We start from the raw sequence: 13,445 nt of genomic DNA on the forward strand, positions 1-13,445 counted from the left end.
GTCTTCTCTTTCAGTTCAATACTATTCTTTTCGGTTCCATTTGTAACCCCTTAATAAGAAATAATTTTGCTTCTCATCAAAAATTATCAAACATACAGTTTCTTGAATTTAGTCCTTCTGTAGATGGTTTCACAAAATTTCATTCTATCAGTAATAGCTCCTGTTACTATCTTCTCAAGGTTTGCCGCGGCTCTGGAAGCTGGCTCCTGTGAAGGTGTGCAGGCAGAGCCGAGAATGCATGTCTTACAGTCCTTGCTTATGCAGCAGGAAAGCCAAAGAACCATGAGAGCCTTTTTCACATTCATTCCCTGGATCAGTGTCCTACCCATTTGCTCAGAAACTACACCATCAACCGTCGCCGGATCCCTAAAATGTGCCCTTCCTCCCAGAACTATTCCTTCAACAGAACAGTGAATACTGTTTCTATAAAGTGCCATGCATGGTTAGGCCCATTCCTCTAAGAGTCAAAAAAGAAAAAGAAAAAAAAAAAAAGGAAAAGGAGAAGAAAAAGCAACAAGCTATATCCATATTCTTGCTAAATGATGAAACCAGCAGACTCCACAAACGTGCTGGGATGATGCTTGGCTTTCGTTCCTCCTGGGTCCCTTGTTACCATCTCCCTTGGTATGTCCCCCTCCTCCTTCCCTGACACAGAGCTTGTATCAATGGACACAGCACACTGAAATAGCTCAGGGGTTATTTATGTTTTATTCAGACACTTTCTTTTTGGTGAATAAAGTCTTCCAGACACAAAGATGTCAGATCTCTAAGGGTGAAATTCCAAAGCACTAATAGATAGCGAGGAACCAATTTTGGGCCAAACACATAGCACGTATTAGTATGTGTATTGAATGACTGAAAATATCAAGATGGACGTGCCAGAAGAGTGCCCAGACTGGTGAGTTTTGCTGGACATAACTGATGGAAGATCAGTGAGTCCTTGGAGGAAGTACTCCAAAGTTCCATAGAGCCAACGTGAACTCAGACTAGTATCCTTTCATTGGTTATGTGGTTAAAAATTCGGAGGGGAAAAAAAAGCTAACTTTTACAAATTCTTCTTCCTCCCGTTTCTCCCTAAGCACAAACATAGTGTTATGGAATGTTTGAGAAAATATTTACCAAATGGCCAAGCATATGGTCAGTGGATCAGCCAGATAAGCTGACACCAACATCAAAGGAAGGGCAGGAGGGATGGGAAGGCTATGAGTCAGTGTGTCCACATCTCCTAGCGAGACAACCCCCCACATCCTCTGAATCTATTCTAGAGCCACACTTGCTCTTGCAAACACCTCAGCCCAGAGAGCCACAAAGGAATAGAACTTGAATAGAAAATGCTTGCCCTGCTGTTTCCTCTGGAAGCTGGATGCAGACAGCTTCCGCAGTAGACAAGCCGTTATGATCAAAGAGAGAGGGAACCTGTTCCCTGGCCTTCTGCACCTGGGAAGGAAGGAGAGCTTTATCTGAGGTTGCTGCTGTAGACAAAAGTGCCCACCAGGAGGAGCACACGATGTATTCTCCACTGGGGGCACGCATGGACCCTGGCCTGCGTGTCGACTGCTTTATGGAGCATTGTACTGCTGGGTCCAGCCAGCAAGAGGCTCAAGAAAATTAGGCAGTGGTACCTGGAGAGAATCTGGTTCTCACCTCGCATGGGGAGAAGAGAAGAAAAGGAGAACTCCAGTTAGTGACTTATACTCGATGTATCTAGAAACTAGACTGGGGGCACCTATCCACAAATGTAAACAGTTGGTATCTTTGCCTGATGGGATTATCAGTGATAGCTGTTACTTTATTTTTGCTTGTATCAGTTTTCTAAATGTTCTACAGTGAATATATGTTACTCTTAAAAGGGGGGGTAGGTGGTGGGAAATGTTCTCTAAATGTCTCCCACTTCACACACTGGAGAACATTAGCTCAGTTGACCGTCACACAACAATTCTCTAAGGTGGGAAAACCCACGTCACCATCTTAAGTTTGCAGATAAAGAAAATGAGGCCCCAAACTTCGTCATTCTGCACTGGGTTATACTTATGCCAAGTGAGCTGATGTCACAGGCAAGCCCTGTTTTTGATGGCTAATACAGCCAACCCCTGCCCTGAAGCCATATCACACTCTCCACCCCACCCCCTGTGACCTGCTAAAGGTTGCTGCTCATTGTTTAATCAATGGCTACTTGATCAGAGAAGGCAGCTTCCTTTATTCTGAGACTCAGGATCTATACCCATTGGTCAAGAAGTACAGTGTGGCTTGCTTTCTCCTGCTTATGGCCTCCCTTGGAAACGGGGAATCTTAGAGACCAGAAGAGGTTAACTAGTGAGCCCAGGATGGCACAGCTACCAAGTGGCATAGCTACTATGTAGACCTGACATTCTGACTATAGAGACCTCGCACTTAACCATTAGGTTATAGTCCCTCAATTAAATAGTCAAGATTCATTCAAAACAATACAGGTGTGGAATTCTCAGCTGGCATACCACCGGAGCTGGGGGGAATCTCTTTGTTCTTGACCTGCACTGGCCAATGTGAGTCAGAAAGCACTAGAGATAAGAAGATAGCATGAATGGGAGATTGGTCACATCCAAAAGAATTAATCAAATACATTGAGGATAATGGAAGTCAGTCTTCTCACCATTGAAGAAGGGAGGTACAAATATGGAAAAGGCAAGACCCATGTGATATTGGATTGTAATTAGGGTCATTGGCATGAACATAGGGTTTCTAAAAGATATTGCTACAGATATAGATAATGTGTGTGCGTGTGTGTGTGTGTGTGTGTGTGTACCTCTACCCACTGAGAGGACCCAGATTCGAAGACAGTCTGGTAGCACTGAGCACTTTTAATGCCTAAATCCTGATTTCTAAATACCCTTCTCAACTAAAAAGAACTAGGGCTCCTGGCAGACATGGCTAAAGCATCAGATGAGCCCGAAATCTCTTATTGCAGAAATGAGGAAGTTCTCCAAGAATCATGTAACTATCAAAAGTCACAGGAGTTTGTAAAGGCACTCATTGGCCAAATCTGGGTCAGCTTGAGCATCGCAGTAAATAATACTAGTAATGGATTCTAACTCATTTAATAAAAGAGGAATCCATGGATCCATGCTGATATAAACAAGCAAGAGGAAGCTCTACCTTATGCCAACTAATATGTGTAGAAGAAATGGTACCATTATATAATTACTTACCCATAATATTAATAATAATTTGGGCAGGCATAAGCATCTGTGGATGCCACAAATAATGGAGAAAGGTGTAATGAGGAACCAGCTATTTATACAGTCTTGAGGTATCTCCCCACAAAATACGTATTAACATCTTAATGAATACTTAACAATACTTATTAATACCCCATCACAAAGTACTCATTAATCAACTTTACTATGGAGAAACCTGACAGACACCATCTTAACCAAATGACAAAAGTCAGTGTCACCAGTAATAGGTTAAATCAACATCACATACCTGCTGATAATGTGCACTGAGAAGAACACAGTCATTTCTGTGGTACTCTCGAGTTACATTTGAACCTAATCATGACAAAACAATGTCCAAATTGAAGGATATTCTTCAAAGTAATGGACTGGGACCCTTCAAAACTGTCAAAGTCACAAAACATAAGACTGAATAGCTTGTTCCAGATTGAAGACAACTGAAGAGACACGCTAACTACATGCAGGGCATGATTCTGGAACTATAAAGGACATCACTGGTACAATCGGGGAAATTTCAGCAGGGATTTGTGAATTAGAAGATAGTACAGTATCAGTGTCCATTTCCTGATTTTGATAGGTGTCCTGTGGCTATGTAGGGAATGTTCTTGTTTTAAGGACATACACATTGAAGCATTTAGAGGTAATGGAGCACTGTGCCATTTGCAACTTAATTTCAAATGGTTGAGATGAAACTGGAGAGATGAAAAATATGGTGGAGTATCAGCAGTTGGTGAATCTGGGGAAGGATATATAGCGCTTCTGTAGTCTATTCTTGAAACTGAATTTTTTCTAGGTTTAAAACTATTTTAAAGTAAAAGTTCCCAGGGTGTCTGGGTGGCTCGGTTGGTTCAGCGTCCGACTTCCGCTCAGATCATGATCTCGCGGTTTGTGAGTTCGAGCCCCGCGTCGGGCTCTGTGCTGACAGCTCAGAGCCTGAGGTCTGCTTTGGATTCTGTGTCTCCCTCTCTCTCTTCCCCTCCCCTGCTCATGCTCTGTCTCTCTCTGTCTCAAAAATTAATAAAACATTAAAAAAAATTAAAGTAAAATTTCCCCAAAAAAGTGTATGATAAAATTCAACACCAACTTCGAGTTTAGCAAAGGAAATAAATAATACATGTAAAGAAGAAAGAGACAGACCAAGACAGACACAGACACAGAGAAAGCTCTAGAGAGTTATTATTTGAGACAATTTTCTATGTTTATGTACATACATAGGGGCTTTATTGATGTTTTTAAAAATAGGATTGTATTGAACAAATGCAACTTGCTTTTTTTACTTAGAAATATATGTTAGCAATCTTTCCATATCAGTGTAGATAAATCTACCTCAGTCTTTTTTTAAATTATTGCATAGAATTGCTTTATATCGCTCATCCATCATTTTTTTAAATTTTTTTTAACGTTTATTTATTTTTGAGATAGAGAGACAGAGCATGAACGGGGGAGGAGCAGAGAGAGAGGGAGACACAGAATCGGAAGGAGGCTCCAGGCTCTGAACCATCAGCCCAGAGCCCGACGCGGGCTCGAACTCACGGACCGCGAGATCACGAGATCGTGACCTGAGCTGAAGTCGGACACTCAACCGACTGAGCCACCCAGGCGCCCCTCGTCCATCATTTTTAAGCCAATTCCCCATCGGCGGATATTCAAGTTGCTACCTAGTATCCTTTAAAACATTTATTTCCTTTTTACACTTTTACTACCAAATAAGATCACATGTTTAAAATCAACATGTGAACTACTGCATGTCACAGAAGGAAAAAAAAAGCCTCAGACTTGTCATGCAAGTATTCAAAAGTAATGATAAATTCAAGGCAAGGTTAGTGCCAATGGACAAATCACTAAGACCCTTCAGTGGGGCCTGAATTTCCCATACGCCCACTCTCTAGCAGTGCATCTGGAAAATTTTCAAGGGGTCTCCCTCATCTTACTTCTTTCTTTTAAAAGCAAGTGTTTTGGGGTGCCTGGGTGGCTTGGTCGGTTGGGCGTCCGACTTCGGCTCAGGTCATGATCTCACGGTCTGTGAGTTCAAGCCCCGCGTCGGGTTGTGTGCTGACAGCTCAGAGCCTGGAGCCTGCTTCCGATTCTGTGTCTCCCTCTCTCTCTGCTCCTCCCCAGTTCATGCTCTGTCTCTGTCTCAAAAATAAATAAACGTTAAAAAAATTTTTTTGGAAAAAAAAAGCAAGTGTTTTGATTTTACTTTGATTTAGGAGGCCTCTTTGTCAGTCTTCTTAGGAATGGGTGTTGCAATTTCTTCCCTTATCCTACAGCTATAAGCATTTTCCAGAATGCCTGCACATGTGAAATTATTCAGACGTATTGGTAATCAGGAAGAAAAAAAAAAAAAAAACACCAGAATCAGAGGAAACCATTTTGTCTGCTGTATTTATTTGTCACTAAAGAATGATTTTCTCTTGATACACTTGTTGGGGATGGCAGTTTCTGCATACATGTCATTATTCCCTAATTAGAAGAGGGAAGTGGGGTGGGGGGGGAGCATCCCTGAAAGAATGTAAGCTTCTCAAAGCAAGATAGGGTTGGGTCAGACATATCCAAACCACCACCACCCTGCCAACATCCTGGGGGGAACATTAAATACAACAGAAGCAGAGAGCTTGGCCCAGGATGAGGATTCAGAGCCTTGGACATTTCTCTTGCAAAACTGACCCCCAAAACACTGGGGAATTGCTGGAAATACAAGGTAGGATCTCTGTGCACAAACAGAAAGTAAGCTTCCGTGTGGTTATTTTTGTGAGGCTTTTGATTTTGTTCAATGGGGCTAGTGAAGCTAAGAGAAAGGGTATCCTAGGAGTCCTTCCTGCTTGCTTCCATTTCCTAAGAAGTGACACTGTCATCGAAGACTCAAGTTCTTAGGAGTGAAAAGTCTATAAGCGTCACTGCCACAGTCATCCTTCCACTTAAGCCACACATGATGGTCACTTTAAAAATATTAAATTTTCAATTCATCATCATTCTTACAGCTGGGGTAAAAATTTGATTCATGTTAACTGCACTGATTAGTAAAAGCACTTAAGTGTCCTTGTCTGTTAACTATAGTATTGACTCATGAAGTTTTAGGCTGAAAATTAAGGCACAGGTAGGCTTTTTAACCAAAGCACATTCATAGATACTCACTGATTTTCCCAAGCACTATATTACCTATTTCCCCCTACCTCCAGAAGAGGGTAATATAGAGTCTGTTCCAATAAGCATAGGTTAGATGAAAATAATTGATACTACTAAGAAAACAGGAAATCAACCCTACATTTTTGAACAGTTGAAACAAGTGAGAAGCAACTCTTCAAAACGGAACAATAAAATATCATATTATAGTATATTATTTTTTTGTCTAATAGAAAAGGGAAGACAGGACAATTACTAATAGTCAAACTAGTTCAAAGAAAGCACAACTCAAAGGTGCTTCATCTGAGATGGCTGGGTTTCAAGAGTGTTAATAGGCATTCCAGAGACATGCTGACGAGTAAATTTCTCAGGCGTTTCCAGACAACTGGTCCATGCGGCCATAATAAAAAGATCCAGGAACGTATTCATCTGGCTTTTTGTTGTCTGACAAGACAGTTGGCCTAAATTCTTCTGCATTTCACATGAAGCAATAGCATCATGGAGGTGTACAGAATTACAGGATGCTTCAGAAACATCGAGTCACCCCACACAGAAGAGATAGCTCACTACTGATTGCAGGTGCCATTCCAGAACACATTATGGCCATGACTGATTGAAGTCCAATCACTTCCGGTCATTTCTATTTGACGATTCCTTGCAACATCTTCAAACCCAGAAGTGTGTCATGTGAATGTGCCTGCTTCTCAAAGATCACTTTAAAGTCCTAGTTTCTAAATCATCAAACTCTCTCACCCTGCATTTCTCAGCCTAGAAGTTACATCCAATCCAGAAGTCAAGTGACCCGAATTCGTTTCCTGGCCATGGTGAGCAAGTCATTAAGTGTCCCCTTTGCTTTTACTTCCTCATCAGTAAAATGGCCCAGTGCACATGGTGCCTCCATTTAGAACTCTGTGACATGAAATATTTAGAAGAAAAGTGCCATTCAGACTCAACTAATATCTACTGGGATATCTACCCTGAACTGGGCACTCTGTTACATATTTTACTTATATTTTTCCATTTAATCCTCACAGTAGCCCACTTAGGTAGATAGACATTATTAGCTACAACCTAAGATTAAAAAAAAAAACACACACACAAAAAACAAAACAAAACAAAAACCACGAGGGTCAGACAAGGTGAATTACTCTTCTCAGTACAACTAGCCCTAGGCGAATCCAGGAATCAAATTCCAATCTGGTGCTCTTTCCTTCTTACTATTTCTACTTCTATGTTTTTATAGTCAAGATACTATTACAGTAATAAGAATTTCCAGGGGCACCTGGGTGGCTCAGTCAGTTAAGCTTCCTACTCTTGACTTCAGCTCAGGTCATGATCTCACAGTTGTGGGATTGAGCCCCATGTCAGACTCCGTGCTGGGCATGAAGCCTGCTTGAGATTCTCTGTCCCTCACAAGTGCCTCCCCCACTTGTACACTCGCTCTCTCACTCTCTCTCTCTAAAAAATAAAAATAAAGATTTCTCAGTAGAATGAAATTTTTAGGAACCACCAACAAATTGTATTAGAGAAAGCAAAGGAGACTGCAAAACTCATTTGCAAAGTTTGGGTCTGAACCAGGCTTTTGAGCACTTACAGGCCGAGGTCAAATACATAGATATTGGGGAGGCAAATATTTATACCTATAACCTGGAAAGGAGACAACTCCAGAGTCCTTTCTGAAAGAAACAAGGAATTTATGAATTTAGGATTGAGGAAGAATAGAGATACAGGAGAAGGAAATATATGGCTGGCAGTGGAAGACTCAGAAACGACTGAGACTGAGTCAAAGACTCAGAAAAGACTTAGGAACAGCTGAATTCCTGGGATAGACATTCTTAGCTAATATCCGGCAGGTGAGCAAGCTTACCACCTGCTAGAAACCGCACAGCCCCGGATCCCTCGCAATGTATTTATAGCTGCTCCGTCACTAAGGCGCCAACACTTGATCTGTTCTTTCCAAAATAGGTTTTAAAAAATTCAGAAGGAAAAAGGCAAGAGCCCTGTAAACAACGTCTCTGCACCCAGTTGTAAACACTGCCGCCACAGAGGATCGCGGCCAGTGGCGTGCAAAGTGTGAACAGACTTGCCGTCTCAGGAGAGAGAGGTCTTGAGGGTGGGGGCTGCAGAAAGGAGGAGCGGCTTCTTTCGGCTTCCTGGCTATCGCAACCTGAGGAGGAGAAACCACAGCTGACCCACCTGTTTGGAAGGACAACACGGTGAGCGAATTTCCTCGATGGCTATTTAATGCTGACCCTGTGCCATGGTCCAGAAAGGCGTGTGGCCAAAAGAAGGAAGCAAGGCTTGGGGCACCTGGGTGGCTCAGTCAGTCATGATCTTGCGGTCTGTGAGTTCGAGCCCCGCATCGGGCTCTGTGCTGACAGCTCAGATCCTGGAGCCTGCTTCTGATTCTGTGTCTCCCTCTCTCTGCCCCTCCCCAGCTTGTGCTGTCTCTATCGCTACAAAAAAAGAAAAAGAAAAAGGAAGCAAAGCACCTGGAGTCCTAATTTTGTGAGGCTCTCAGGTGCTTTTCAACTCCTTCCTAGGAGAAAGAAGTTCTGTCCAAGAGAGACTAGTCTATGGGAGGTAGAGGTTTTATCAGAGAAGACCCAAAGTCTTAATTAATGATTGATAACACCTAGATTGGAGTCACCACAGAATTACTGTGCCACAATCTCTCATCCAAGATCCAGAAATCCAAAAGGCTGTGAAAATAAAAGGTACTTTTTCGTACCTCATTTGACGAGCAGCACCTGATTCATCTCCTTCAGATGACAAAGCCCGACCTGGGTCTATGAGAGGGTTTTGTGGGTGCTGCCCCAAGCCCCTAGGTGATTATGAAATAATTAGCATATGCCCCATCCTGTCTTTCCAAAATCTGACAAATGGTGGATTCCAAGAACACCTAGCTCCAAGTATTTCGGTAATGGATTGAGGACCTGTATTGATACGTCTTTATGTGTTCTTTTTTTTTCCTTCTTTTGTTCTAAATGCAGATCAATCTATGTCTCACACGTATAACCAACTAATGCACAGTGTCTTAATAAGCAGCTATATGTTCCCAGGTATGGTAGCTTGCAAGGTCAACTTTAGGAAGAGCCCCTCTGCACAGGGTGAGTGTCCCACACCACCCCGGCTGGGAGGGAACTGCCAGAATTATCTGTAAAGTACCTATGACAGCCTCACAGGGAAATCTTACCTGAGAAGCTTTAAAAAAAAAAAAAAAAAAAAATAGTGCCCTGAAGAAGGAAACGTAAGATAAGGAGAGAGGGAGGCAAACCATTAGAGACTCTTAAATCCGGAGAACAAACTGAGGGTTGCTGGAGGGGAGGCGGGTGGGCATGGGCTAAATGGGTGAACGGGATTAAGAGGAGGGCGTGTTGTTGGGATGAGCACTGGGTTTTATAGGTAGGTGATGCATCACTGGGTTCTACTCCTGAAATCATTATGACACTATAAATTAACTAACTCGGATTTAAATAACATTTAAAAATTTTAAAAAAACAAAAAAAAAACAAAAAACACTGCCCTAAAACTGATCCACCTCAGTGGCAAGTAACAACCTTACCTCTGTCAATTCTCACAGTTTAATTTTTAATTTTTCTGTCTCACACGTTACAGCTTTCATTCAAATCCTGGTGAGCTTTAGAAATTCAGCACCAAGCGTGCCTGCACAATGCCAAATTCTGAAAATTTTTATCAGTGAAAAGCATACGGAAAACAACCCCAAAACGCAGTATATGCTGCTAATCCCCCTGTTCTGTTTCATGTTTGGTGGCACTGTTTTATTTCAAATACCCTGTGAAAGGATAGGCACTTGACAGTCACTTCTGGATGAGTCTGGAAGATAACAAACTGAGCCGTCTGCTTAGAAAAGACACTTCCAAAGAGCTGCTCAAACCCGTAGATGGAGCTTCTGATCACAGCAGGCTCTGCTGTTTTTTAAGGATCTGATAATCAAATATTTTCTTATCCTGTACACCAATCTAATTTGTTCTAAATTTAACACTCTTTAGTGGAATGTGGATGACAAATATCCGTACTCAAGAAACTACACCTTATAAATGTTAGATCTCATCTCCCATGTGTATTTAGCCATCAAATTAAAGGGTCATCTGCTTGGACATTTTGAAATCCAGAATAGATCAGGAATAATGTCTGCCCCAGACTGCTGCTGTTTAAATGAACATTTTTAGTCCAGAGTTTTGTCACTTTTGTCAGAATGCCCGATTTGTAGATTTTGGAGGGGGTGGGGGGCACGCCTGGGTGGCTCAGTCTTTAAGCATCTGACTTCAGCTCAGGTTGTGATCTCATGCTTCCTGAGTTCGAGTCCCACATGGAAGAACTCATGCCCCAATCTAAGTGAGCCCCGCTTCTGTCTCCCTCCCTCTCTCTCTCTCTCTGCCCCTCACTCGCACCCTCTCTCTCTCAAAAACAAAAGAAAAAAGTCTTGTGTGTTTATCGATTATAGCTAAAAACAACAAAAATTGCACATGTATACACACACAATGAGAGAGGAAGCAATTTAAAATGAAAATAGGGGCACCAGGGTGGCTCAGTCAGTTGAGCATATGACTCCTGGTTTCAGTTCAGGTCATGATCTCAAAGTGTCATGGGTTTGAGCCCCCCATCAGGCTCTGCACTTACAACGCGGAACCTGCTTGGGACTCTCTTTCCCTCTCTGCCCCTCCCCTGCTCATGCGCTGTCTCTTTCAAAATAAATAAATAAACTTTAACAAAAAATGCTTTAAAAAAATAAAGTGAAAATACAATAGAAAAACAGTAGTTGCTTCTTGTCAAACCAGAAAGAGAAAGAAAGACACAATTGCCTACATTTACAAAAGAAGCAAATAGTAAGGAGGAAGAGTTATTCAGGGTCTAATAACCGGGAATTACAACCAAGATTCATGGGAACAAAATATTTATGCTGTGTGGCAGAGATGGCTTGTGGCCACAAACTATTTCTTCTTCCTCAGTGAAAAAAGAATCCTGATTTTACTTGGGCAGCCATGAACCCAACCAAAGGATGTTATTTCCCAAACTCCCTTGCAGCTAGGTTTGGCAAGTGCTTAAGTTCTGATCAATCACCTATAAGCAAAGTGCTGAATGGAAGTGGACCTTCGGGTGGGGAAGGGGTGAGAGGAAGGGAAGGGCTGAAGGCTGCCCTCAAAAGTCTGGCTCAGCTTAAAGGCAGTTCTTTGCAGCCTTCTCCCTTCTGGAAAAAGGAGCTCCAGAGCCAGCTCGGACCATGGGTTAAGAATGGAACATGCCCCTCTGATGTAAAGCAAAAAGGTAAGAACTAAATCCCTAATAACTTCGTGGCACTGCCGTGTTTACTTAGACCAGCTATCTCTGGACTTCCACATAAGAGAATCAACTCTTGTGCATTTATTGTCATTTGTTTTGTTGTTGTTGTTGTTGTTGTTGTTGTTGTTGTTGTTGTTATATTCAGCTCTGTCAAAAACCCAACTGATTGAGATTGGCGGTTGAAGACAATAAATCAACGGCAGGGTCCACTTAAAGTGTGACAGAGCAGCACAGGCATCACTTAGGGGCTTGTTAGAAAAGCAAAGTCTAGGGGCACCTGGGTGGCTCAGTCAGTTAAACATCCGACTTCGGCTCAAGTCATGATCTTGCAGTTGCTGAGTTCAAGCCCCACATTGGGCTCTATGCTGACAGCTCACAGCCTGGAGCCTGCTTTGGATTCTGTCTTCCTCTCTCTCTGCCCTTCCCCTACTTGTGCTCTCTCTAAAATGAATAAATGTTAAAAAAAAAAATTTTTTTTTAAAAGAAAGAGAAGCAGTCTCAGCTCCCCCCCGCCCCACACCCAGGCCTCCTGAATCAGAGTCCACATTTTAACAAGATCCCCCCCCCCGCCCCGGGTGACTTCTGTGCACAGTTGGAAAGTTTCAGTGGCACTAACATAGAGTAAATGCTCTTTGAAAAGCCAGACCAAACATCATGGATTTGAATGAACTGCTGGGCCCTGTTCTTATTACCTAGATTTATATCCTGAAAAAATGACACTGAAAAATATGCCCTGATTTTGAATTCAGACATCAAACTGCTTTCAAATGATAAGTTTCTGTTTTCAAATGATAAGTTTCTCAAAATGCACTAAAGAAAAACAAATATAAAGGTTACAAAAAGTAAACACCTAAATTTGGGCTTTTTAAAAATATAATTCATAATAAGGTAGAGTCATTTACACATAATGATCAAGCTGCCGAAATTCAGAAACAGGAACTCTTTTGGCCATGTATTACACTAAAGTTTTTTTATTCTCAATTTTAAGTTACTAACCACCATTTCTCTGACAAGTTCGGTTATGTCCTAGCTGCCCAACTGAAAATTTGTTTAGCTGTGCAGCATTTGAACCTGAAAATTATACTTTCAACATATACATTCAGTCTGGAAAATTTATCCTCCACTCACCAAAATGACTCCCAGTAAGTGCAATTCTTTATTTTTTTAAATTTTTTTCCAGTTTTATTTATTTTTGAGAGAGAGAGCATGAGATGGGGAGAGGCAGAGAGAGAGGGAGACACAGAACCCGAAGCAGGCTCCAGGCTCCAGGCTGTCAGCACAGAGCCCGATGCGGGACTCAAACTCACGGACCGTGAGATCATGACCTGAGCTGAAGTCCAAGGCCCCACCGACTTGAGCCACCCAGGCACCCCTGTAAGCCCAATTCTTTAAATGAGCGAGACATTTTGAATCAGTAAGTCCAGGGAATTTTCAAATACTTTTTTAAAGCAGTATTTTAGATAAAATTTATATACAATAAAATGTCCAGATCTTAATTATACTACTGGATGAGTTTCACAGTCATATTCATCCATGTCACCACCACCCCAGTCAAGATATACGACATTCCCGTCACCCCAGGAAGTTCCCTTGAGCTGCTGTGCAGGCCTTCCCTGCCTCCACCTTCCACGCAGGGGTCAGCCTCTGTACGCTGGGGTTCTTGCTCTTAGTGGCCAGAAAATAGAGCCAAGAACGATTTTACAATTGACAGCTGATAAAGAACCATAGAGCTCTATGTTGCCTGCAGGCCCTTTTCCCAGGCTTTAGCCCTCTGGCAAAAGCTTGTCTAACACGTGGTAGAAAGGA

The 13,445-nt window shown here is 42.2% G+C and overlaps 1 long non-coding RNA gene across 3 annotated transcripts in view; it reads left to right on the forward strand.

The window, feature by feature from the left end:
• Window positions 1–8,552, forward strand: part of LOC122240225 — a 76,733-nt gene extending 68,181 nt beyond the window's left edge. For 2 of the 3 annotated variants that reach the window (XR_006219639.1, XR_006219637.1), the window contains exon 5: window positions 180–743. This is a non-coding gene — a long non-coding RNA (uncharacterized LOC122240225). Of the gene's footprint in view, window positions 1–179; window positions 744–8,300 lie in introns of those variants that run through there. The other variant, XR_006219638.1, reaches the window with a different exon arrangement.
• Window positions 8,553–13,445: the final 4,893 nt, after the last annotated feature.

The sequence above is a fragment of the Panthera tigris genome, chromosome B4, assembly GCF_018350195.1.
Source record: "Panthera tigris isolate Pti1 chromosome B4, P.tigris_Pti1_mat1.1, whole genome shotgun sequence".
Lineage (NCBI taxonomy): Eukaryota > Metazoa > Chordata > Mammalia > Carnivora > Felidae > Panthera > Panthera tigris.